This window comes from Ixodes scapularis, unplaced genomic scaffold (assembly GCF_016920785.2).
Source record: "Ixodes scapularis isolate PalLabHiFi unplaced genomic scaffold, ASM1692078v2 PGA_scaffold6__148_contigs__length_123643588, whole genome shotgun sequence".
Classification (NCBI taxonomy): domain Eukaryota; kingdom Metazoa; phylum Arthropoda; class Arachnida; order Ixodida; family Ixodidae; genus Ixodes; species Ixodes scapularis.
The window spans coordinates 82,548,352-82,575,867 of record NW_024609881.1 but is presented as its reverse complement, the minus strand read 5'-3'; the positions used below and the strand labels follow the sequence as shown (position 1 = coordinate 82,575,867).

General features: G+C 46.8%; 1 long non-coding RNA gene and 1 pseudogene across 1 annotated transcript; one reads left to right on the top strand and one right to left on the bottom strand.

Annotated features, from left to right (window-relative positions):
- The window catches only part of LOC120842808, a 48,040-nt pseudogene that overhangs the window by 4,348 nt on the left and 16,176 nt on the right, over positions 1–27,516 (bottom strand).
- On the top strand, positions 444–10,960 carry LOC121838317. The gene is made up of 3 exons (XR_006078461.1): positions 444–545; positions 2,806–2,960; positions 10,829–10,960. It is a non-coding gene; the product is annotated as an uncharacterized LOC121838317 (long non-coding RNA).

Sequence of the window (27,516 nt, the reverse complement as noted above, 5' to 3'; positions counted from 1 at the left end):
CTGATCGAGGGGGTCAAGATAGTTCCGTTTCAACAGAGGTACCTCTTGGGGTATTGTACAACACAAGAAATAAATGGCCCGAAAGTTTTCTACCTCGACGAGGCGTGGGCTATGGCAGGACCAATTTTCTCAAAGGTGCGAGTTGACACAAATGCGGCTTTGTTCCGTGGACACCTTCATGTTTGGTGGCACGAGGCAGTCATTGCTTAACCCTGCTTAAAGATCAACGACTGGACTGGTCAAGGGTGGCATGCCTGAGAGTGGGACAGTAGACGGCTGTTATATGCCAACTTTAGACTTTATTCACCCCTTAACTGACAGGGCACTGGAGGCTACATGCTCGGTGAACCAGCCGATTGTCAGTCTTGCATCACTTATCATGCCCCTTTCTCATACCGATGTGCAGGTCGGACATGAGGCAATAAAAGCTTGGCCCACCAACCACATGGCTCCTACCGCCCTGTCAGCGTAGAGCTGAATGGAGCGTAGGGGCGGCAGAGTTGGTGGGGTCTGCTGAGTGCTTCTGGCGTAGCAGTTCGGCAGTGGTGAGTTACTAGAGCACAAAATGCAATACCGCACTTTACTCTGAATGCTGCGAGCCATCGGAGTCAATCCAGTGCCGAAGGTGCGTCACGTGGCCTGTCCGTTGGGCGGAACGGCACGTCGAGCACAGTGTCATCTGGCAGCGACAAAGAGTTGGATTGGCTCCGGTGGCTCGTTAGTCGGCTGCGGTACAACACAAGGTGAAACGGAGTAGAATGTGATGGCGTGTTGCATCACAGAAGGTGAGCAAAGTAAACAGATAAAGGTTTGATTTTTAGAGTGTCTATTTTAGGTTTTTGTTGCCCTCTTTCGGTGTCCTTAAAGGGGCCCTTCGGAGCTTTCTGCGATCGTCTTTTTATGTTGTTATATTGCGTAGTAGGTGCAAGTTAATATGTATCCAAAGTTTTAGATTACAAAACCGTTTATTAAGCAGACTGCAGAAGAAATATATCGGGACTATTTTCTCATGGAAGACAATCCCCCATTCCCTGCCCATCGCTAAAACTTGACCAATGGAAATGCTGCATCTCGGAGTGAATGCGAATGTTATTATTGCAACACTTTTTAAGCTTGTTTTCAATTAGAGTTTGAGAAAAACGTAACATGATTGTGGTGCAGGAAACATAGTCCGCAATTATCGCTCCAAAACCAGCGAACTATGTTTTCTCCCCGCAAGCTTCTTGCTAGGGGGTGATGTGTCGGCTGTCTGCTTCCCGGGGCGTCTGCAGGCGTGCGTTTGCGGGACCCGTGTTCCTTCTTCCCATGGATCCTGACTCCGAAGCCAGCTTTGCGATCCTTCCACGTCAACGAGTCAAACTTTTCCTTGTCATCTGTGCAATGTGACTGCGTATTGCAGCAGCAGCGCGACGGTGCGGTGCGACGAACGACGACTGCCGAGCACTAAGTTCGGGCTCCTTGACGACGACGGTCCGCGCGTTTTCGAGAGATTCCTTTGCGGATCGGCGGTCGGCCGCGTTGGTGACGCGCAGAGACGCCAGAATCCTTCGCTTGCTATTGGCTGACGCATAAAGAGATGCCCCTCCCATTTTCCGGGGTCATCTCAGAAAGGGGGGCGTGGCGGGGACTTTGATAGCAACTTTGATAGGGAAATCCGCCACGCATGACCATAATTTTATGATTTTTAGGATCCTTAGGGCCTGTAGATTGAGTTACCGCCTTAATTAGACCATCGCAGAACGCTCCGGGGGGCCCCTTTAAGAGCCCAAAGACCTGTAGTCCCTATATTTCCGGACTTGAGTGACTGCACGACCGAGCACCAGATCAAACTGTTCCAAATCCTGAATAGAGGTCTGCACCTTTTTCAGTAAGAAGTTTGAGGGGAATAAACCTATTGGTGCAGGTCCGTGCCCCTGGCAAGCACTCTCGCTCATGCAGCTGAATCACATTCAAAATGAGGAAGTTTCACCCTTTTCTCAACGACGGGCTGTTTTTGGCACAGTTGTTTGACTGGCTGCTAACACAGAAGCACAGTTTTTCAGCTTGGCAAACACCATGGCAGAGACTCAATGCTGGACATGGAATTTCATTCCAACTCTAGTAGCACTACAAGCAGCAAAGGTAGCCCTAGGATTACACTTGTAAAAGTTCTCCAACAGAATGTGTCCAGGACGTTGGTGCTTGATGGGCAACCAAGCGTTCGGGGGCACGAGTCACTATGCCGTCACTTGACGAGGAGTCAAACAAGCTCTTGTTGATCGCACCACGATTCTGATCAAAGCAAGTTGCGCTGCCTCTCCACAGTCCAGCACTTTTTAAAAATTATGTCTGGATTCTCGAGGGTAATAGCTTGCGTTTGTAACAAGTGTCACAGAGCTTTCTGGACAAGCGGCGATAATCAAGAATGAAACGTGCCGTACAGCTAGCTAGCTTCGAGAGTGTTGCACATCGCAGTGTCAAACGAAATGGCAATATCAGTCAACAAGACCGAGTACCACTTTACGACGAGACTGAGCCCGCCACCAAGTTCACACCCATCCAAAATAGCGTGAAACTGGTAAACAATATTCTAACCCTAAAATTAACTTGGGCTGTTCGTACAGAAGGAGCACGCTTCAGAGAAAGCGTCGTGTGGGCATCCTTTTGTTCCGCAAGGCGTGCCTAGCCTTCCAATTTCTTGCGTTTGCTCTGATCAAGCTTTTGCGCAAACAGTTTTTTTCCAGTGTATCGTTCAACAAAAAGTTACAGCTGTTTTGTACTGAGCTTGTGACAGGAACTAATGCCATCTGTAAATATCTCTTACAGCCGAGCTGTTTGAAGTCATCACAGATATAAACTGCTTGTCGCAGCAACTCACAATCGCATTCCTGCCCGTCATGTCGAACAGCGGAGCGCTAATTTCAGTTTGAGGTCTGCACTCTTACTACAATGCAAATGGTGACAGCATCAGGCTGCACTCGGTAAGTTAGTTTGAGACCGGTTCTTCATGCGGCACTCCGCGAGTGCGGTGCACTCTGGGAGATGACTCGCATAATGCCAGTGCGTTTGAAACGAGCTTGCTATAACGCCCACTACTCATGGGATAAGTTACTCATATAGTTTTTGGGCAGCTGATGAGTTATTCCCCCCTCCACAGCGACACGCATTGCTGGGTTTGGGTACGACTTGAAACCGGTGAGCAGCTCTGACAACTCTAAGGTGTTTGAAGCGGCAGGAGCAGTTCAGGGACACAATATTTCTACGTGACCTCCCTTGCAGTAGTGGTGATGGTGCGTTCAGTAGCGGCTCCCTCAGCTCCGAACGGAGTAACTCAGTTGGAGTTCTCGGTGCACCTACTGAACGTCAAAACAAGCGCAGCTCTTCAGCAGCTGAGCACAATTGCTTTATTTGATGGCTGTATTAAAGAAGTCTCAATAATTTTGTTAATGGAAAAGTGAATGTCTGTTGTGGGAGCCACTGGTTTCCCTCCCCCAAGGGAACGTAAGCTGCGGACGTGCAGACGTTCCTTCTGGGCCGGTTTGCTCATCTTGCGGCTGCGGCTGCGGCCGCGGCCAAGAGGGATTTTTACGTCACGTGACCAGCTCCATGGGGACAAGGAAGTACCTAGCCTCCCTGCCTAATGGCGGAGAGATCCGCATCGCTTCAAGCACAAAAGCTGTCGCTCGCAAAAACTGATTGCAGGGACTTGCAACTGGAGTTCGATTGACCGGCCCTTTATACTGTAGGACCGGCAGGTAAAGTTAAGGCCAGGGAGGGTAAATAGGAGCCAAAATAAAGAAAGAACCACTCGAGGTAACAGCAGTAGCAGTGAATTTATATACCTCCGCCGGCGTCGGAGCCTCGCGCCTTGTCCTATGGTCGAGAGGTTAAAGCGCCGGTTCTTGTCGTCGCGGCGTGAAACCTCCGGGTTCAAATCGCCCTAGGGACTTCTTTTTTTTCTTTTTGTATTTTGCACGTGTCTTACTCTTTAACTGTGGTCTTTTTTTAGGAAATCATCCACTTGCACTACTGCGCCTTACTCGGTTTTAACTGTTAGTCCCATCTGTTCAATCGAAACACCGGGAAGAAAAAAAAAGATCAACGCAAGTTAAGGCGCTAATACAATCATTTCATAATTTTCATTAAAAGGAAAATGTAACAGCATCGGTACGGCTTTCACACAAACGGAGCCGAAACATGCATCCTTTCCTCATCAACTGCAATTTTATCTGTTTTTAAGTAATGCTCTTGCTTCGATTACTTTCTATAACAAGAGACGCCTATTTAGGACTAATAAAAACTGCAGTTGTGACAATTAAAAAAAAAACTCCGAAAACCAAGCAAAAAAAAAAAAAAGAAAAGACTAGCAGCGGTGGATACATTGATTGAGCGAAATCCTACAGTCAAGGCAGCAAGTCAAACGTCTGAGAAAGTATTAAACCCGAAACAAAAGAGATCATACTTCTACTTGCATGTAATGTGATAAAAAGTATATTTAAACTCTTTAAATTTTGTTGTGGCAATCGTTTTGTAATATTAACACATTACTTGTTGAATTTTAGTTAGCATAGCAGACGATCACGACCGAATGCAAAAATGAATCAGGCGTCGACATCGCAATCCTCTCTCTTATGCAAACCCCTAAAATGACTTTGGATCAAGAAATGAAAGTAATTATAATTAATTCTATATGTTGATCCTAAGTCATTTTAGGTGTTTGCATTGGAGAGAGGGACCTAAAATGACTTTGGATCATAAATGAAATTAATTATTAGGAATTCGATTTGTTCTTTCAAAGTCATTTTAGGTGTTAGCATTAGAGAGAGGGTTTGCGATGTCGACACCTGATTCATTTTTGCATTCGGTCGTGATCGTCTGCTAATCTAACTAAAATTCAACAAGTAATTTGTTAATATTACAAAACGATTGCCACAACAAAATGTAAAGAGTATAAATATACTTTTTATCACATTCCATGCAAGTAAAAGTATGATCTCTTTTATTTCGGTTTTACTACTTTCTCAGACGTTTGACTTGCTGCCTTGCCTGTAGGATTTCGCTCAATCAATGTATCCACAGTAGGTAGTCTTTTTTTTTTTTTGTTTTGTTTGTTTCTTTTTAATTGTCATAACTGCAGCTTTTATTAGTCCTAAATAGGCGCCTCTTGTTATTGAAAGGAATCGTAGCAAGAGCGTTACTTAAAAACAGATAGAATTGTAGTTGCTGAGGAAAGGATGCCTGTTTCGGCTCCGTTTGTGTGAAGGCCATACTGATGCTGTTACCTTGGTTTCCTTTTAATGAAAATTATGAAATGATTGTATTAGCGCATTAACTTGCGTTGAACTTTTTTTTTTTTATTTTGTCCCGGTGTTTCGATTGAACAGGTGGGACTAACAGTAAAAACCGTGTAAGGCGCAGTATTGCAAGTGGATGATTTCCTAAAAAAGATCATAGTTAAAAAGTAAGACACGCGCAAAATACAAAAAAAAAAAGAAATTAAAGAAGAAGTACCTGGCGCGATTTGAACCCCGAACCTTCACGCCGCGACGACAAGTACCGGCACTTTAAAGGGACACTGACAGGGTGTATATGCTCGCCGAGGTTTTTAGTTGTACATGACATATGAGAGCCCAACTACCCAGAACACAATTTGCGACTCGAAATTCGGTTTCTTTCCGCCCGAAAACTGCCGATCAAGAACTGGCCGGTTCGAGCCTCGCTCACTCTCTTTTCCGCGGTCACGGGCCGTTTTCTAAGGTATCGAAGCGACCACCAAATTTAATCAAAGTCGTTGGTCACTGAAGTCAGACACTCAATATTAAAAATAGAAAAAAATATGAAACCCATTTTTTGTGACTTCTAAAAAGCTGCAAATACGTTGATTGAAAAAAAAGTTGCACAGAGAACCGGAATCATTCTGTGCGTGCGTCGTTTCGCGTATCGTGGGACTCGCGGGGACGGCGATGGCAGCGGACGACGGGCGTTGGACCTCTACTTCAGAACTGTCGTTCGCGGTACCGGCGAATTCTGTCTGCCTTTAAAAGAGAAATTTGGGACTCATCAAAAGAATTGGCATTCATCCCGTACAACACGCCCGACCACCAAGCCGATTTGCACGAAGACGTCGCCGAGCCGTCGCTCTTTTCTCGTGGCTGAAGACATCGCTCGCAGAAACGTCAAGCACGACGGGTCTACTTCGAGTTGAATATGCACGCGTACGATTTCTTTACTATGTCGCCAATGCGTAGTGCCTCCCGATTTTGACCCGGGAGTGCTTTTGCTGGATGAAAATCGGCAGCAAACTTTCCAAATTACAGTTTACTGCATTGTTACTAAGGAAGGAAATCACCCAGTGAAAAGAGCTCAGTGGGAAAGACGTCCGCTTCACACGCGGTAGAACCGGGTTCGATCCCCAATGAATTTTTTTTTTTTTTTTTGATGTTTACATTTCTCTTTTTTTATAATTATCACTGAAGAAACAAACAAAAAATAACAAACGAATGTTGTGGACGACACGTCGCTGAATTAAATGGCATGGGATCTCCTTTTTGACACCTGCGAACTCAATGTAATCACTCTCCACAAAATGCAAGGAGCATATAAATCAGGTAGCGTCCGCTTTCCGAGGTGCCCACAAATGTTCTACAGGAATTGCAGCCAGCCATTGGTCCCGATCCCGTTGATCTTTCGGAAACTCTTTCGCACAATGCCACTTTTTTTCGGATGCAGGACATGTGAGCCAGCTCTTCACGCAACATCTTGGGCGTATTCTTTTCGGAGCCGATCATGGAAATTCACCACGGGGACTCACTACTCATCTCCAACTCCTCAATGTACAGAACAGCTCATCTCGGAGTACAGAACAGCGAGCGGAACAAACATTACTGCAAAAGAATCGCGCGGCAAACAGTCCCCACTACGCCGCATGTCGTCTGCTACAAAAAGGAGAAAAAAAAACAAAAAAAACAGCACGGTCGGATGTAGCCACGTGACTTCCGCCACTCACTCTCTTCTCTCCACTTCTCCGACCTCCGTGCACGGGTTTCGGTTTCGGTTTCAAGCAGTTGCGTCTTTTGGCTTTATTAAAAAAATACGCTACTCTGCTGCAAAATATTAATTGGGTAGTCCTCCGGCACCACAATGAAGCGCCTGGCAAAAGATGAAAAAAATATTTTGGGGGGTGTCAGTGTCCCTTTAACCTCTCGACCATAACAGAAGGCGCGAGGCGCACGCGCCGGCGGAGGTATATAAATTTACTGCCGCCGCTTTTACCTCATGTGGTTTTTTCTTTATTTTGGCTCCTATTTACCCTCCCTGGTCGTAACTTTACCTGCCGCTCCTACAGTATAAAGGGGCGGTCAATTGGACTCCAGTTGCAAGTCCCTGCAATCAGTTTCTGCGAGCGACATTAGGCTTTTGTGCTTGAAGCGATGCGGGTCTCTCCGCCATTAGGCAGGGACGCTCGGTACTTCCTTGTCCCCATGGAGCTGGTCACGTGACGTAGAAATCCCTCTTGGCCGCGGCCGCAGCCGCAGCCGCAAGATGAGCAAACCGGCCCTGGAGTCGTCTGGCTTTAAGCCTGCTCGTTCCGAATCGTGTCAGGGAGAGTATGCCACCCTGCTGGCCTATTCTCGCACTCCTCTGCACGTCTCCCATTTTCGGGGGACCTGCGAGATTGTGTGGGACGGTCTTCTGAATTGACGGTCGTCTGGCGATTAGTCCTGAAGTGTGCTACAAGCGACGGGTCAAGTGCGAAGAGATCCTATGAGTGCTGTGCAATTTAGAACACCTTTAAAAAATCCCAAAGAAAGCTGCTTTTTTTTTTTTGTGGATGTCATGTCGGATTTTTCACTAGCCACTGTTGTTAAACTTCCAGAACTCTATGTGCCAAGAAATTGAGAGAGAGGAGAGGATGAGGGTGCAGGAATGTCAAAACGCAGAGCTCCGATTGGAACGATTAGTGGGTAGACCTAAAGCTAACTGCCTTTGTCTGTACTGCACGTGCAGAACGTCGGTGTCCAGCATTTCGCATTTGCATTCAAATGCGTTTGACGAGTGCAGTGGGGATAAAGGCAGCCTTTGTTTCTGCTGCACTCGTTGAACACGTTCGACTGCAGAATGCGGGCGTCCAGTGTTTGGCTCTTGCATTCAAACGTCATCGACGAGTGCAGTGGAGACAAAGGCAGCTAGCTTTAGGTGTACCCACCAATCCTTCTAACCAGAGCTCGGGTGTCCTGACCCGCGTGCTCTCTTCCACTCTTCTCCCTCATTTTCTTGACACATGCATCATGGGCAGATTTTAAGGGTGGGGGGACTAGGGCCCCCAGGGTTAACTTTTTTCAGTGAAAAATCTACATATGCCAGCTTTTGTTAGTAAGAAATGATTAGTGGCTTCCATCCATACTCGAGAACCAAATTAAACGCAATAGACTACTTCCATAAATTCCTGCATGCAACACGGCACGCATTGCACTCTGGGAACTAGTTAGCCAGGGAGGAGAGTGGCATGGTTTCGGTTTCGATCGACACGTCGACAAGAGATTATACACGGAGTGTGGACTATAAACGGCCGTTATTTCATATTTTCTGGTCCCGAGAATGCCATTTGTGGTCTTTAAACTAACCTAAATGGCCAGACCTCGAAGCTTTAGCACAAGCCTGAGATGTATAAATGCTTGTTGTATTTTTGTAGTTGAGCCTTTTTGTTAGCGTTTCGTGGTATGTGGACAAGCCAGTGCTGGGAATCTTGACGCTGCGAAGCTGGGGGATCTTGCTTGTGTACAAATCAACAAGCAGTAGCAACCAATAAGTATGCATACATCGAGCTCGCGCCTTTACATTAGTGTTGTAGATCAGGAAGTTTTTTTTTGTTGTTGTTGTTTTTCGTGCATCCATAGACGAAATATAACTTTTTGCAATTACTGTTTTTCTTAATACGCCTGAGTATGCGAAGTAAAACTCGGACGCGCCATTGAAAAGCTCCATTCGAACACACTTCTCATCTCTTATCTGTACTGCCCCACAGCACTGCACGAAGTGAAGTAATCCGCCTGCTCCCCTTCCACTAATATTCAACATCACGTATGCTCATAAAGTTATCCTGCAGTAATATAGGTACATTCGCACATACAAAAAAAGAAAGCAGAAGTCGAGCACTTGTGTGAACAATGTTGCACCGTTCACCGGAAGTGCACTGGACGGGCATGAATTCTGCGGTGCGCCGAACGAACGAAATTATTCAAAGCGCATTTGACAGTTGCTAAAAGCCATAATATTTGTTATGTGTTTGCTTTGCTCCTGACTGAGTATGCCAAGATAATTTCAGACACACCGTTCAGGCACAGATCTTGGGCGTTAGTAAAAGCTCGTCCAAGAAGGCTTAGTGAGGAGTAGGGGACGCTTGTTAGGGCCTCCGTCGTAGCTAGCCGATCTTAGCGTTTGCGAAAATTTAATCTTCTATCAGCTTAAAATTTGAGTGTGAGATATGTGATGACATGAGGAAGACATCATAGTAACTTTTGTGTAGTAGTGAGGTTTGAAAGTAAACATCTTCGACAGAAATCTGTCTGGTTTGGGGAACAATTCGAAAAAAAGAAAACTCAAACCAAAAGTTTAGAAACAACAGTTCCCAGCGTTTCGGGAACTGTTGTTTCTAAACTTTTGGTTTGAGTTTTCTTTTTTTCGAGTAGTGAGGTTGAATTTAATGTGTTTCCTTAAAAGTTAATGCGCCAACGGTGGGCTCCACTTTGATACTCCTGTGAGGATGTGGCTTGCTTTTCGCCCAATGAAGTAACAAGAAGCGTACGTTTGGCAAACAAAATATGTGTAGGGCTCAAGGTGACCAAATTTCAGTTGTAGTTCACTGGTACTGGACGGGATTACTGACACTGAGCTCAAAGATGCACTCGTGGGGTGAGGTGACTAAGCCACGTCTTAGTACATTTGCATATGCACGCATAATATCCGGTGTTTTTGGAACCAAGGAAAGTGCCCCGGTCTTCGTTTTGTATCGCTCGAGAATGAGTGTATTGTACATTCGTAAAAAAATTCAGATAATCGAAAACGCGAGCAGCGTATTCGGTTGCGGCGTGATAGCATGAGATGAAGCTGCTCAGTCAAAACCAAAACTAAGTGGCCAACTAGTTCCCAGAGGGCACTGCGTGGTATTTCGCCGCGATGGGGCACGTCGGTTTTGGAAGAAGTCTGTTGCAACGCCGCCATTTCTCCCACAGCAGCCACTAAGGAAACTCCACAGCTACACTTAGTGGTTCCGTCGAGTCGCAGAAGAGCGAGTGGCGCTAAAGTTCCTGTATAGGCTCCCTACGGGAGCCAGAGTTGCGTGTTCATCTCCAGAGCGCCGTCTTTCCTGCACGGCATATGGAGCCTGCTCCTGATGTGACTGAATCCAGCGAATGGCAGCACTGCGCGCTCAAAAGTAGGGGAACGTATGCCAGGGTACGTGCAATGTGTACTTTCGTGCACGGCATTTGAGTCTGCTCCTCACATGATCGCATCTCGGTGAGTAGCGGTGCGGCGGTACGTGGAAAACAGTCATGCAACTATGGCTCCTGTAAAGAGCCTATACAGGAACTCTACGTGGCGCCATCTCGCAGGGTCATTTTGCAGTAGCTAAATAAAACAACTTGCATGTTTTAATTCGTCGCAAAAGGGTGGCGCTGTTATCATATTTAGTTTCGTCTCGGTGAATGCCAGCGGTCCAGGTTCCAAAAGTGAGTTTTCCAACTGAGCGTTTTAGTAACGTTGGTGTTTAGTGACATAACAAATATTAGGTTAACAAAACAGATCTGGGCAACATTTTGCCCATGATATCATCTCCCTTCCCCCCCAGGCTGACCCATAAATTTGCCCCTGCTCTGCATTGCCTTGCATGTTCGGGTCAGATAATGGTTCCTGTTGACCTGATGGACTCCTTTGTTCTCTGCATTCATCATAGGTTACAGTCATGAATCATGGACCAAGACTGCACTCTTAGGCCCACTCCTTTTTGGTGGATCGGGTCTTGCCATCTTCAGCTTTCGTGGCTTCCTGTCGTAATTAAATAAATTATCATATTTTTTTCTGATGGTGGTGCATACCTCATGCCACACTTGACAAAACATAGTGTGGTGAATCCATGCCTCGGATTACTTTGAAACATGCGAGAAGGTAATTATTGAGAAGATTAAGCTCCGAAATGTTTGATGGAAAGACGATAGATATACCCCGTTTAATATTTCTGGCCACTTTAAGCATGCTGTCCCCGAAGTATTTCAGCCTATCATTGCATCGGCTCTGGACCATTCACACTTGCAAGGAAAGGCTATCAGCAAGGGTTTCCAAGTCTGTGTTCTGTTTGCATTTAATTACTGAAACAAGGTTTATAGACATTACCAAGTGTATTTCGGCACAACTAAATGTTCAAACTTTAGGCTATTTTGTTGCCATGATTTTAGTTTCTGCTAAGATGAATATGTGTTCCTTACATTAATTAAAACAAGAAAACGAAAAAAAAAGTGATTACATTTGTCCTCGGAGTTTTTACAGAAGACCCATCGCTATCACCATCACTATTTTGATTTTTTCAAGATGGCCGTTTTGTTTCGTGAACGTTCTGTGACTTCGGCGATTTACGCGACTTACGAACAGCACTGCCTAATTGGTACGTTAATTTTGGTGGCAATTTATCGTGGTTATCTTGTGTTTGTACAGAAAGTAGTATTTCAGGTTCAGATTGTTCTTCGTACAGCGTTAGGTCGAGCTCGGTGGGTCGTGTCTTCTGAACTGCTTGCCTTTTGTCTACGTTTCTTTCCTTCCCAAACCCATCACACTCTCTGGTTAATTTTCCTGTTTTCAATACCTGCTATTTTGCTAGCAGATATCCAGAAACGTAGGTACCATGCAGCTCTACCTGCACTATTCTTTTTATGTTGCGCAATTGCAAGAACCGCTTTTGTTTTGCCGAAGCAAGACGGTAATGGTGCTGGTGCGAAACTGAATAGTACCCTTTGTTAAATATTTATTTATTTGCTTGTCTGTTCGGCAGTGCCGCCTGTACCTGGACAATACCTTGGAAGATAATGCAAATATGGAGACAAAGCTGTACAGTGGTTATACTCTGCATCTGCACTCTGAATAACGTGATGTCTCGGTAACCACGCACGCTTTGTTAGAGAAATTTGTTTCGCTACCTGCTAGGCATCACTGAGGTGCTTTAGCTGTGTGCCTTTATTTTATGCTAATAGAATGTACTGCACCTACAACAAGCAGTTGTAGAGGAGCGCCGTTTAGTGAATCCATTCGATTGTCGTAAGCAAATCTGAAAGACGCTAAAGGCTACCGCACGATTCAATGAGGCTTGTTGACCTATACTTTGAGCACCCACTCTTCTTTGTTAGGCCCTAAACCAGGCAGAAGGTAAAATTATTATTGTGAAAACAGCAGGGTTGTCACTTGCACGAAAACTTGTCTATCATACTCTGAACATGCTGGCCACCCAAGCGACCGACTTGCTGACTGACCGGCTCGGCTTTGTCATTCGCGAAGGCGGAACAAGCAAATGCTAGAGCATGCAGCCAAGTTCAGTGGATTGCGTATTTCTAAAAACAATTTTTCTAAAGGGTTGTTTGTCACCATTTTCTCTTAAAGGGCAACTCCGGCCAAAACTCAAAATGAAATAAATTACCGTTATCGCTGTAGTGACACAAAATACGACCCCAGCCAAAATATTACGTCCGTGGGACGCCGCATTCTCAACTAATGCTGATGATAAATATGCGACCCACCGCGAGCCGCTGCTCCTTAGCGGGCGGCCGATCGCTAAAGCAACATTGGGCCGTGACGTCAGTATCATTCTTTTTTTTCTCCAGTCCAGGCGTTGCGCGGAGTGCGCTTCTCTGAGCTGCTACCACCGCTACTTTGGCTTGTGATTGGCGTGTTTAGCCGTTGCTTTTATCTGTAGCCCATGTAGCTTCGGTATAGCCTTTTGTTTATTTGCTTGCGAGGACTCCAAGACTCGTTTTAGCGAGCAACTCGGTGCGCCCAAGACTGCCCAGCTGTTCCTCGAAAGATGCCGAGTGAAATTTGTAGCGCTGTGGGATGCTCAAACAGCCCGCTGCGCAGCACGGAGGTGCTTTTTCACAAGTTTCCAATGGACCGGAAATTGGAGAAGGTGTGGGTGAACGCTGTTCAGCAAATGGACTTTGGACTCCGGCTTTTACGCGCCTGAGGAAAAAAAAAAATAAAATACAGACGTGTACAGCCCAGCACACATGTGTTCGGGCTTTGAGGCTTCGTGTCTCAAAACTCACCCGCCGCGCGAAAGCGAGAGGACCTCCAGTACTGTACGTCACCGGCAGCGCAGCGTAGACCAACGCCGCTCCATCCACGGAGCCTCGATGACAATTTAGGCCTAGCGACAAGTACGGAAGACTGCACACACGGCTAAAGCCGCCGAGTACGGCACCGAACGAGTTGACTCGTTTTGCAGTCGCTAGCTTTTGGGTATACAAGCAACGGGTGCGGCATAGCGCACGCACAACGGCGGCCGCCGAGTACGGCATTGTACAAGTTCACGGGTTTTCCAGTCGCTAGCTTTTGGGTATACGCACTAACTCTTGCTGCATATGCTGGATAACTACCATGTACAGCGAATTAAAACAAAATCGGCTTACTTCCTATCTTTAGACGACTAGCGCAACAGAGGTAGGTGCCGCTCGGCCTGTGTACTCGTTGAACGAGAACGATCCTGACGTCACGTTCACATAGCAGCTGATTTCCAGTGTTGCCGGGGCCTCTAGCGGCTAGTTTCGGTTTTGTTGGCCGCGCCCCAAACAAAACTTTAAGGCGTCGATACCTTTGAAACTACGCACAATAACGAGAAAAAAATGACACCTTGCAATTCAGGGACGCTGACTGCACTAAAAACAGTCATAATCCCAAACTCGAAAGTATGGAGTGGAGTTGCCCTTTAACTGAGCGTCTTCTTGAAAGGATTCAAGAAAAGGGGGGTTTCAAAACCGGTGCTTGGGAAAACAGAGTTCTCCGCTCAGGCGGTACACGCCAATGTTCTCATATCTATCGGTTGACAAGCTCCACGGAAGAGCAGCGTTAAAAAAAATGAGACGTTTACAATTCTCTGTAATGCGAAAGGAGAACACAGCACTTGACGAGGAGCGGAGGGTTTACATCTCCTTTCCCTCCAATTTAGCAGAAAATGTTTGCTATATTTCCTGCCCAATTTAGTGGGTTAAGTTTCCCCGCTAAATTTGGCGGGGAAATTGACGTCAGGTGACCCAACACAAATTTAGTGGGGAAAATGACGTCAGATGACTAACACCCATGAACAAATTCAGTCTCTCCGCTAGACTTAGCGGGAAAATTGACGTCACGTGACCTCAACACCAATTCAATTTCCCGCTAAATTTAGCGAGGTAGTTACATAGACGGCAACACCGCTAAATGCGGAAACAGGTGCCCAAGAGCCTATAAGAACCACAATAAAATCACTTTTCACTGCAGGTAATGTGCATCGAACATTCCACCGGATCTGTCCATAGGGCGGGCTGATAGTGTGGCAGGCGCCACTGAACAGACGCACCGCAAAAAGGCGTCTGGCGTTTTCAGAAGCTTGTCAACTGACCTAGATGTGAGAATGTTTGTACATGTATTGCTACAATTGCCCAGCGGGACCGGATATTGTTGGAGATCTGTGTTTGCTGAAAAATGTTTTTACAATGTTCACACTTTGGTCAATGCAAGCACATCTTTTTTTTTCACCAATATTGACTAATAGCATTGCAGCAATCAATCCAGATGATACCAAAATGTTATAAGCAATAAAGAAATTAAAACCAGGCTGTTCTGTGAGTGCAGATTTTATATCTTGTTTCATTGTTAAGGGCGGCCGATTTGTTTTCCCCTTTATTCAAGCATGCATTTCATCTCCGAGAAATCATGATCTTCCATTGTGCTGGAAGAGGTCTCGTAGTACAAGTAAAGGACGCTGGTGACATGTATAGGGTAGACATTCATTGCCTCGTTTCCTTACTGTATGCTCGTTTGAAAGTGTCTAGATAGTTATACACAGACATGGGTCTTTCTACTCCAGTTAAAAAGCGGCACTATTCAATGCAATTTTTTTTCGAAGGTTGCTCAGGAAAAACTATTTTATGTAAATTTGAACACACAGCACCATTTGTTTTTGACTGAAGCAAGTTCATATAATTTATTTTGATTTATAACGTGCTTTTGATAAGATCAACCACAAATTGGTTTCGTAAAAACCTTTATTGCATGGTGTAGCATTGCCACTTTTAAAAGTCGCTCACGAGGTGAGGACACTGGGAGAAACCTCAGTTCTCTGCCTCCAGCATGAGCTTCCTACCTTCGGCAATGCATAGAGGCCGGACATTTGTAAGACACTCCCAGCCATTTGCATTCCGTTAACGACGATATCTAACATATCGCTCGAATTGTGTCTGGGTGTTCAGTAGACCATCACATGTTTTTGTACCAACTTGGAGTGTGCCTGGAGGACCAAATGTAAGACGAGAATGGCAGGGAGGAGCTTCCTACATTTGGCAATGCTTTGGCATCTTGCAAGCCTCAACAATCTACGCAGAGCGAAAGCGTGAGAAAAGGCGATAAGTGCTTGCTGGAGGTTGGGCATTAAGAGATGCCCTGCATTTCTCATCTTGTCAGCGACTATTAGCACAGAGATGTTCTGGTGATATTCTTTTTTGTTTGCGACATCACGGGCAGTTTGATACTTCAGCCCCATATTCCAGGTAAGAAAACGAAAAGCCTTTCATGCAAGGCTTGTCAAAATATTAGGTGCCAGAAAATATCTGCCATCTACTTTCAGTCTTTATTAAGAATCCTATGTTCTGCGGCCGCATTGAAAAACACTGCAAAGGAGCCCACATACTCACCTGATCTCACCACACCAGTCTCCCCCTGCACAATAAGTTCTGTCTGCTATGGTCACCTAATGTCAATAGATGCACATTCCAATGCAGCAACTGAAGCTAGCTACAGCCACACTGTCTTCCAAATGCAGTCTGCTGCTACTAATGCAACAGTAGCTTGGGCTACAAGCTAGGCTTCCAAACAGGCTGGAGGTCACCCCTCGCTTTGGTTAGGGGGTGACCATGTGGTCAGCTGCTGCAGTTTCCTAAAAGTTTTCATACCTACAGTAAATCAAGCAATAATCAAAAGTTGAAAACTATCTGCTATAAGACAGTGGCATATAACGAAGCCTTAGCAAATAGTTTGAGCATTGAGGAAATATATTTTTCAGAACATTGGTGGTGCAAATTCTCTATTTTGATGAAGTAGAGCGCAGCACAATAGGGCAAGCACTTTGGTACAGTGATTGCATCAGAGTGATGGTGAACCCGTCGCATCCGAGCCAGCAGAGCAGACCCCTGCCAATGGTTTCATGCCATCCCTTCAATTTATTTCTAAAATTCTAGATCTTTTCACCCACCGTTGCATAGGCGCTGTCATCTTGGAATCACATGACACAGCCGCCATAAAGTGGCTTCAAATTGTCTCTCCCCTCCGCTCCTAGGCAAAGGCATATTGTTTTTTGTTGTTTTCTTTGCCGCATTTTATTGCAATTTTCTGTTCTGCTTTGTGAAGTGTCGTCTGACACTTATTTTTATTACCTAACTGCATGCCATCATTATGTGCACAACTTAGGCACCTTATTTTATAACAGGTTACGACTATTTGCTCTATCGGCATACCAGTGGTCCGAAGCGAGAGCAGGGAAAAAAAGCAGACGATATGCTATGTTTTTTTTCTTCTTGCTTTGCGGCCATGCGATAGAGTTGTTCAAAGGCTTGCCGACTTTAGGCATACTTTAATTCAATGCCAGTTGTTGGTGTTGTTTGCACAAACAGAAAGCTTAAAAGAAGAAAAGAATTATATGGCAATTTATAAAGTTTACTACTTTGTATTTCTGAAAGGACAATATATAATTCTCATTTTGATCAAACCAGTCTCATGTAGCTCTAAGTGGTGGATCCATGCTCTACGATCGCATCAGGCAGCAAACTGTACTGTGCCTCGGTGAAACTTGGCAAAAGGCGAAAACTTTTTCTCGGTTAAGTCCTTCAAGCAAAGTAACGGCCACCACACCACCACCAGCTGGTAGGGCACACTAGTTTTTAGCTCCACACTGTGATAAAGGAGAGTGAAATTAGATGTGTTCTATCTAAACCACTGTGCAGGCCTACCGTAAACCTTGGTCAAGGTTGAGCTGCTCTACCAAGAGCTATGTGCTATCTGTTCTACTTTCACACATTCTGGCAGACAGATTGGACAAATGTGGTTCAATATGCCTCCCAGCCTTCTAATTGAGTGCAGCCTACGTAAGAAACTCGTTTTCAAAAAATGCTGCCACAACATGGCAGTCGAGCAGCCCGCTAAAGCTGCAATCTTGTTCAAACAAGTGTAACAGTGGTCTTTGTATGCTGACTAAGCGCACTTTGTTGTCAGGACGAACAGAACGGGTTGCCAGGAGGCCCGGGACTGGCCTCGAAAAGTAGGCCCACACAGTGCCTCTAATGTGCACCACCATGGGACCAAACACAAGCGAGGATCGGCAGCTCTGCTGGCATTCAGTCTGTGGCAATGGACTTGCGCTTGTCCAGGGCCGGTGCTCAGTCTATACAGTACATATCCAGAAAGAGGAGATCGTAATTGAACTTGGCAGCTTACAGAATCGGTTTGTTTCTATTCCTTTATTTTACCCTCGGAGCCAGGGGCATTACACAGTGCAATTGTAAATGCAACCATAGGAAACAAACATGTTAAACAATGGTGTGAACAAGTTATACAATAGTGGTTAAAATGCAAGACCAAAATATATGAAACTTAAAAGGGTAGGGAAACGAAATTTCAGCGCTCATTTTTTAACTTTAATGTGTTGCATGTCGCACCCTAACCTCAAAAACACCAGTCTTCCGTTGAAAAGCACAAGAAAACTAATTTTAAAGCTAAATAAACGACTTTCAATGTGCACCTGGTGGATGCATGCGGAGCCTATTTGGGAGGTAGTCTAGCAACGTTGTGAAAACTGCTACGTAGTCGTGATGTAGCAGTTTCCTTCGGAGCAGCGCCGCTCTTTGGCATTTCCACGTTTTCCTCCTGAACTCACAAATCGCGTATTGTACCAAACGGTCCAAGAAGACGGAAAGGGAGGACTCCTCTCTTTCTCGGACCCTCGTTCGTGCAACCGGAAACAACCATTCTCCCCCTAGAAGATTAGCCCGTCCCTCAAAACTCGAACAAAAGTCGCTTTCCCCCCCTCGTTCAGCCCTAAGCTGACAGTGTTGTGGAAGCTACGTGCTCCATGGACCAGCCACACGCTCGTCACCCCACGGGTACTGCGAACGGCTCGGTTGTAACGCGCTGACGCTATTAACACCACCACAACGCTGACAACGCCACCAAGGGCAAAGCTCATAACCACGTCTGCTTTGCTACTCCACGAACGCGGGAAATCTTTTCTTTCTGTTTTTGTTTGCGCCGGATATCCCATGACGCATCGCGCTCTCCGTTCGCTTCTCTTCGAGCGCTTGCTCGAGTGCACCGTTTGGAACGAAAAATATAGCCAATCGTTCAAAATACAAACGTGCGATTATCATTTACGGTTATTATCCGTCATGCTTGACTCATTTCCGAACGAAATCTGAATATTTCAATTTATGTTTCCGTACCCCTTTAAAGGACACATCGTAGGAAATCGCATACTGCCGCCGATACACCAGATCCCACGTGGTCCGTCAAACAACCAGAGTCCAGCCTGGTTCTTTCACGGGAGCGGGAATTTCGCTCCCTTTTATTTGTTCCGAAAACACAACGCTCAAAAACTCTCAATCTAAACTGCAAAGACATGCGACATTACACCGATATTAGCACGTAAAGCCAAAGCTAAACACAAAGAGGGCCCCCAGGCCTCGTCTCCCACGATTACCCGAAATCCGGTCGCACACACTTGCCTGTTCTCGGAACCGCCCAGTCCCCAGAGGCCCTTCTACCCCCGGTCCCCCGTCAATATATCGATGGTCGAGGAGGTTTCTTCTCGCCCATCCTAGGGCGCCTGTGATGCGCTCTAAAGGCACTATAAAAATCAAACTTTTATCTGTTTACTTTGCTCACCTTCTGTGATGCAACACGCCATCACATTCTACTCCGTTTCACCTTGTGTTTGAGCCACCGGAGTCAATCCAACTCTTTGTCGCTGCCAGATGACACTGTGCTCGACGTGCCGTTGCGCCCAACGGACAGGCCACGTGACGCACCTTCGGCACTGGATTGACTCCGATGGCTCGCAGCATTCAGAGTAAAGTGCGGTATTGCATTTTGTGCTCTAGTAACTCACCACTGTCGAACTGCTACGCCAGAAGCACTCAGCAGATCCCACCAACTCTGCCGCCCCTACACTCCATTTACCCCTACGCTGACAGGGCGGAAGGAGCCATGTGGTTGGTGGGCCAAGCTATTATTGCCTCATGTCCGACCTGCACATCTGTATGAGAAAGGGGCATGATAAGTGATACAAGACTGACAATCGGCTGGTTCACCGAGCATGTAGCCTCCAGTGCCCTGTCAGTTAAGGGGTGAATGAAGTCTAAAGTTGGCATATAACAGCCGTCTACTGTCCCACTCTCAGGCATGCCACCCTTGACCAGTCCAGTCGTTGATCTTTAAGCAGGGTTAAGCAATGACTACCTCGTGCCACCAAACATGAAGGTGTCCACGGAACAAAGCCGCATTTATGTCAACTCGCACCTTTGAGAAAATTGGTCCTGCTATAACTAGGGTGTGCATTTCCCGGTTTTAACCGAAAAACACCGATAAACATCCGTCGGTGACGAAAATATAAAATCGGTTAAAACCGAAAAACACCGGTGATTCGATATTTTCGCCCTGGTTAAAACCGAAAAACACCGGTCGTTGCTAGTTTCCGACCTAGCGAAACCCTTTCCCCGTAGAGGTTCGTCAAACATGTTATCTCGTGGATCTTGCATTCTTCCAGTGGCTATACATGATTTTCACGTGGCGTCAGTCCGCCCTGCTTTCTGGGGGTCAAAAGCGTCTAGTGAACGCAATGGAAGCTAAGCTCTCATACGCCTTTCCTCCATTGTGTCTCCCATGGCCCCCTTTTGGGGAAAAATTAATGCAGTGGAGGGTAGGCTCTCACGTGCCTTTTCCTCATTGTGTCTGGCCAAGTGATGTCGGTGGAAGCCATGTATTTAGAGGTTGCTGTGGTTCCACGTCCGTGCTGTACAAGAGCTTGCGTTTTCATAATTGCGGGTTGCGAACCGCAAGGAACGTGCTGCTATGACGGCAGCGCGTTCCTTGCGTGTAGATGCAAGCATGAAAGTATGCTTGCATCTACTATAATAACCAAGTGTGAGAAATAGTTGCTTCCTAGAGAAGAAGTGTATCAACTATGTGAATAAAATTGGAACTCTCTGTCTGTGATCAACCGCTTTTTTTTCACCGATAATCACCGATTTTAGCCTCATCATGAGACGTTCCACCGAAATACACCGGTGTTTTGAAAATAAATAAACACCGAAAAACATCCGCCGATTTTTTTCACAAATAAACACCGGAAAGTACACACCCTAGCTATAACCCACGCCTCGTCGAGGTAGAAAACTTTCGGGCCCTTTATTTCCTGTGTTGTACAATACCCCAAGAGGTACCTCTGTTGAAACGGGACTATCTTGACCCCCTCGATCAGAAGCGAGGCCCCTTGCGGCCATTCAGCGCCGTCTACTCATTCATAGATGTTGCTCCTTTCGACAAAATGCCTGTGGCGACAGCTGGAGCTAGTGAAAAAGCGGACACCATAGCTCTTCCCAAAGCACCCTGTTCTTCCTCAAGAGCGGCTAGTTCATCCAGGAACAGTGCAATGGTGCTTGGTGGTCTGTCATCGCAGACCACCATCATAGCCCCACCAACGGCAGCGGCGGCGGCAACCCCCACTCAGGTGACAAGCATTTCACTCGCATGACATGACTCCAAGCCATACTCACTATGGCTGGCGACAACCCATAAAAGGCATGCGCTGGCCCTCTGACCCACGCGGAGTGCAGTGCAGGAAGTGGAACGGCATCAGTGACCCAGTCGCTGCAGTTACCCAGAACTGTTTTACTACTTTCTCGGCGAAGGTGCAGGCCCGCTGTTTGATGCACGTAGGTAGAAGCCATCAGCCGCAAGCATCGGACACCTGGGGTGGAAAATTTTGCACTCAACAAAACAATAACCATGAGAAGAGCGGTCTAGCCAGTGAATTGCAAAAACATAAAAAGCAGGCACATAAAACCTTGTCTTGCAAAAACACAAAAAGCAGGCACATAAAGAAGTATTTCTGTTACCTCGTCTCATGCTCAAGCATTATTTTGGATAGTATACATCAATAATGCCTGTCTCGCAGTGGCTTTCTGAACAAAATGTAGTAGAAAATACAACCAGTTGAATACCAAAAAAGAAGTACAACAGAGAGGCACTTATTTGTTGTCACTTTAACATGCACATTATGGAAGAGCACAACTCTTCGCGATTAACCTGTAGCAGAATCGCTTAGCAGTTCTGCTGCAGGTGTGAATGTACCACGAGGAAACACCATCGCAGGCCTACCAGGATGAACAGTAACATTATTACCCGCCACAAATTCGACGCGCCGGGAGGGAAATTCGCGAAGCCTGATCTGCTTGTAAATCCCGTCTTTCGACAGAACGCTTTTGTGACTGCACGAGCTCGTCAAAAGCTGACATTCCCAACGCGCTTGGTCCTTCTTTAAGTGCGATTACTGAATGCAAATGCGGCGCAGGCGGCACCCGGGAGCCACATGCCACTCCCGTTGATTATCTCTACTATCTTCTTTGTCCCCGACGCTACGTGAGGTAGCCAAGCGCTATCAGATTCCACCACTGCGGTGTCGCATCGACGATCGAACGCCACCAGAGTAGGTAAATTCCACTCACCTTTGACGTTCCGAACAAGCGTTCCACGGGCCTCCATGTAGCGAGACGGGGCCTGCTAGCTTGCATGAATGCGCTGTGAAGTTCACTGCCGACGCTCGTTCCCAAGCATTGAATATCACGACCAACTCCACTCGGCAATACGGCGGCACATAACACGACAACGTATACTACAAGAAAGACCGCTGGAACCGACGCGACCGCTCCAAAAAGCACCCAACAAACACTTGGAGAAACAAAAAGTAAAAAAAATAAAATTGAAACAAACAAAAACGAACAAAACAAAAATCTTTCGTCACTTCCGGTTTGTGTTGTTTTGCTTGTTTTTGTTTTTTTCTCTCAGCCAATAGGCGTTGCAACCTTACTGCGGCGAAACGCTCGTACCGCTTCGGCACCGATTTCTCCCAACCGCTTTTACGAACCGCAAAGCGGCAACCAATCACAACGCGACGCTGACGTGACGTCAGTGACTTTCGAAACAAGATGGCACCTGTCGCTGGTGAGGCGTCCAAGGCGCTGTAGTCCTAGCGATGTAGTCTTAGCTTTCGACAAATCAACGGAGAAACTTGATGTTCACGCCCGTCACTTGAATCCGCCGCGAAAAGAATTTACTCGGTAATTTTAAAGGACTTCGCACCAGTGATTTGGTTCGGGTAAGAGTTTGTTGATTATTCGGGGTGCCACAGCCCAAGCTCGTTGCCTTTTTAACCTCTGCCTGTAGAACGTCGGAACCCGCCCCTGAACGACCGAAATGTCAGCTTTTCTACCCAGTAGGATAGTCGCGTGAACTATTGAAAGCTTTCAACACCGCGCATGACCACCACGAAGGCCGATAGAGACATCGTGAGCTTGATTGCGTAGCCAACGCACTACCGCGGAGGTACAGAGTACCTGCGCCAGCTCGACCTGTAACGTTTACTACTAAAATAAATAAATAAATAACGTGAACTCACTCAAAGAATGAATTGTACGTACCAGACAATGCAGAGGTAATCCATACGGCATTTATTTGAGCTTAATGTCAAACAAACAGTAGACTCGATCGACGAGCGAGAGTCGAGAGGGGAGACCGTTACCAACGAAGCCACGACCGGCTAGCACCGAACACATTCCCCCGCACCACGGTCCACCCCACCGCTCACAACTGCGAAAATGATAAGAGCGAACAACAATGAGGGGGGAAAACTGGCCCTCTATCCCGAAAACAAGGTCAGCTATACACCAACTCATGTTTACAAACAAACGGGAGCGCCCCTAGCGGACGCCACCGGCGCCGCGCATGCGCGGTGGATGGTGGGCAAGAAGCCCGCCGTCGCCCATAAACAAACCATTGAATTGCGTTGTTGTTGGCGTCGGTGGGAGTCCCCGTGCTTTTTTTCGCGTTGGAATTGTTGATTCTACGTCCTCCTAGCAATCTCTGACTACTTGAGCGGCTTCAGCAAAACTACCGAGGCAAAACTTTGCGTGAATAATGTGACGTGCGGCGATTCATTTCACGTGGACGCCGCAGAATGGGCGCTAAAGCCTGACTCCCACGATGAGATTCCGCTCGCTATTTTCAGTCGCGACGTCGCTCGGACTGCAAAAGCGTGGACCGTAGCTGAGATAGTGGACATCGATACTGAAAACCGCAAGTAGAAATGGGCATTACAAGTCGGTGATGGCCACTGGTAACAATGATCAACAACTTCTTGTATTTGTTTACACTTAGACGACTTACTCCAGCCAACCTTCAAAAGTGTTTTGAGGCCTGCACTTAGTTCTTATCGCAATTGCCGGGTCAACGTTTGGTTTACGGGCCGCTGTCGTTTGAACGAACTGACGACAAAAAGCAGCCAAGTTTGAAAGAGCAGACGACAGTTCGAACGCACGCGCAATGGAGTACGGGCAAGAAGCACCGCGTCCCGCGTCAACAAACCATTCGAATGTCACGTTGTCGGCGTCTGTGTGAGTCTGCATACTCTTTTTCGCGTTGGAGTTGTCGATTCTACGTCCTTATCGCAATGTCTTACCACTTCAATCGCCTGAGCGAAATTATCAAGGCTCGTTACGCCGCTAAACTTTCCGTAAATAATTTGACGTGCGGCAATTCATTCGCATGAACGCTGCAGAATGGACGCCAAAACCATGATAAGATCCTTGTAGCTATTTTCGGTCGCGACGTCGCTCGTGCTGCAAAAGTGTAAAAGATAGCGGCGATGATCGACGTCGATACTGAAAATCGGAAGCGGGAACAGACTAAGCGTAACAAGTAGGCGATGGCCACCGGTACCAATAATTAACATCTTGTATCTACTGTTTACACCGAGCCTACTTAAGTCTTTTGAGGCCTGCAATTAGCTCTTATTGCAATGACCGGGTCAAAGTTTGGTCTACGGGCCGCTTTTGTTTGAACGAGCAGACGACAAAAAGCAGACAAGTTTGAAAGAGCAGACGAAAGTTCGAACGATCAGGCGGCCATGTGAATTTGAAGACGCACTGAATCCGTGGGTGGTCCGGACAACTTGGGGGTTTTCTCTCGTTCATGTTGGAACAAAGCAAATACATCTGGCGACCACAAATTGTGGCCCGCACACGCAATCGTAGTTCGATAGCGACTGGTTTGCCCTTTTCACGGCTGCTATCCACGTTCTTGGACGAACGGAGGGTTCAAAAACACATGAAAACTGATCTTCAAACCTTTCCAGACTCTCTTGGTAAAGCCCCCATCGCAGCATTTTGACGAGAAGGCAGGTTTTTCGTCTCATTTCTTCCAAAGGTACACAGGAATGCATGTCTGGCACGGCGACTTCTGCCCACCGCCCCAGACCGGAAGTGCGTCCGGCGCGCCACCACCGCGGCGTGACGTAGGAGAGTTGAGTTGGTGGCTCCTTGCATTGACGTCACATCGCACACAATTGCACACCAAGTAAAAGGAGGAGAGGGAAGCTGCTTTTGTAAGAAATTTGAGTGAAGGGTTAATCTTCTATAATCTTCTGGGAGGAGAATAGCGACGCCTGTGCAAATCCGGAAGGCACAAAGGAGGGTCCTGATAAGAGGGGAGCTCCTTCTCCCCCTCTTCTCTGGAGGGTTTCGGAAATGACGTTGTGTGCAAGGAGGCTATTCACGCGGGAAGGGTCCACTTCGAAGAAAAGGTCGGGGGCATCCTGTTCTGAGTCAGCAAGGCGCGCCTAGCTGGGCTTTGCTTGTGGGCGAAGTCGAGGGAATTACAGGCGAGTTTGGCAAGTCTGTGCTTCTTTTTTCTTGTAAGCAGTGAGAGAGTGCAGGCGAGCTGGTAATCAATCGACATCTTGTAAACCCTGAGATGGAGAACGATAAAAAAAACGGACGAACACAACAAAATCTCAAAATCTTTTTTCGCTGCCTGAACTCGTGATGCGCGCGAACATCACGGAGAAAAATATTCCGAGTGCCAAAATAGCAAAAGTTTGGCTTTGGATTTTAAATTAAAGTGGATTTTGGATTGTAAAACAGGGTCGCCAAAGACAAGTCTCAAGAAATCACGCATGATCGCCGAGAAACCGCCAACCGGCTCTCGGTGTGTCTGAACGGGGTCGCTCGCGAACCGCATCCGCGACCGCTTCGCGAACGCGCATCCGCTTCCAGTGTGAATCCGCCATTACAGCTTGTCATCGCAGCTTCGCACTCTGGACACGCACGGAAACCCAGGAGCCAGGAGCAGGCCAACGCGCTAAAGCAAATTAATTGCTTCAAGAGGGTCTTTCATGGCGCCATGAAGACGGCACAAGTTGAACGCCATGGCACTGCGATGCTCGCCTCTGGAAGAATAAAGCGCCGAGGGGGAAATGCGCGCTTCTTTGTAATTATTATTTTTATTTCATCCGCCATTTTATACCTCGTGACACAATTCTAACAAACTCATTGATTGATCGGTCGGACCACACAATCGCGCGACAAAACAAACGCCAAACGTATATCCACAGACGGCATCGTCACAGAGAAGGGAGCAGTCGAACCCAATAACAAAATGAAGTAACAAAGTGAACAAAAAGAAAAAAAATAAGAAGGGACCCGTTGGAATTTCGGACAGAGTCTTCTTTGATGAGAGGAAGTGCTCTGGCCAGAGTGGCCAGAGCAGCCATGCTGCTCTGGCTGCTCGAAATATTCCTTTTTTATTCTTTTTTTTTTTTACTCTACAGGGTGCCACGACCATTATTTGAAGCTGATTTGTTAAATTAATAACAAACAACGCGTTGGAACGGAGGAGGTAGAGAGTCTTGGCGTCAGAGTTTGACGTGGTAGAAAAGAAAATAAAATAACGAATGCACAATACATACCGTATGCCAAGACCGTTATACTCCGCACTTGGCGAGGCCTTATGACGCCTCCGACGACCGTTAGGTTATTTTGTTTCTTTAGATTTTTTATCGTGGCGACTACTCCACTGTGCCTCGGAGTCTCCAGCGGAGATCCGGCAGTTTTTAATAGTTATTATTATTGTCGTTTCAAGGGCACTCTTCGTATGCTGCTTCGTTCCATTCGCCGTCGGCGTGCCTCAGCTTCGTCGTCTTTGCTAGCAGCGCACCGGCGAAGGCGGCCTTTGATCCGAATAAATGCCGCCCTTGCAGTCGCCCCGCGGTGTTGTTGCTTGCTCGATCGCCGTCGGCGTGTCTCAGCTCCGTCGTCTTTGCTACCGGCGCACCGGCGGAGGCGGTTGATCTGACACACCGCGTTCGGCTTCGGCTAGCAGACGGCGTTCGTAAAATGGCGTCAGCTGTTGCTAGCTTCACGCGGCGGTACCGTGCGTGCTTCTATTCATTCGGCGTTGTTGCCATGGTGACGGAGAGAGCCAACGAGGTTAAGGGGCTTAGAGTGATAAACCGGAAGTTCGGAGGTGGCACCCCCCCGGTTGCCGCCATGTTGTACGCAAATGTGACCACTGGTCACGTGACCTCTCAAGAGCCGTGACGTCACAGGTAAGAAGGCAGCGCCCATAGCTGGCGGATGCGAGTTTGTTCTACGCGAAATGTATACGTCGCGTTAGGGCCTAGGGGGAGTTGTTTCAGCCCTCCGTCACCGAACAACCATAGCAACTTTTAGCAAGGAAGCTCCTGCGATTTTTACCTTTTGTGCTAATCCACGATTCTACATTCGATCGCTTTTCTTCCTTTTTGTGTGTGTGAGGGCGAAGTGCACTTTTTTTTCAGCTACGAGGATGACGTTTTATTGAATGTGGGGAAGAATAAATCGTTGCAGGCACCTGCTTCAAAGCTATTCGACTTGCTGTAAGAACAACTGTTTTGGTTAGGGTGCCTTCATGCGCGCTAGTTTTGGTGCATGCATAGATTAACTGCACACTTTTTCTTTTTCGTAGGATTTATTGCAGCAATACTCTTTTCCATCAAGAGTGCATTGTATTAGTCGGTCAATTATTTAATTGTTCTAATTACCTGGATAATATGATTCATATTTGTGTTCACCCTTGCCTGGAGAGCAGTCCTGTTGAAAAATGTTGACTACCATTCTTTTCGGTCTCTTCAATAGACTCTTTTCAAAAGTGTGGGCTGCCTAT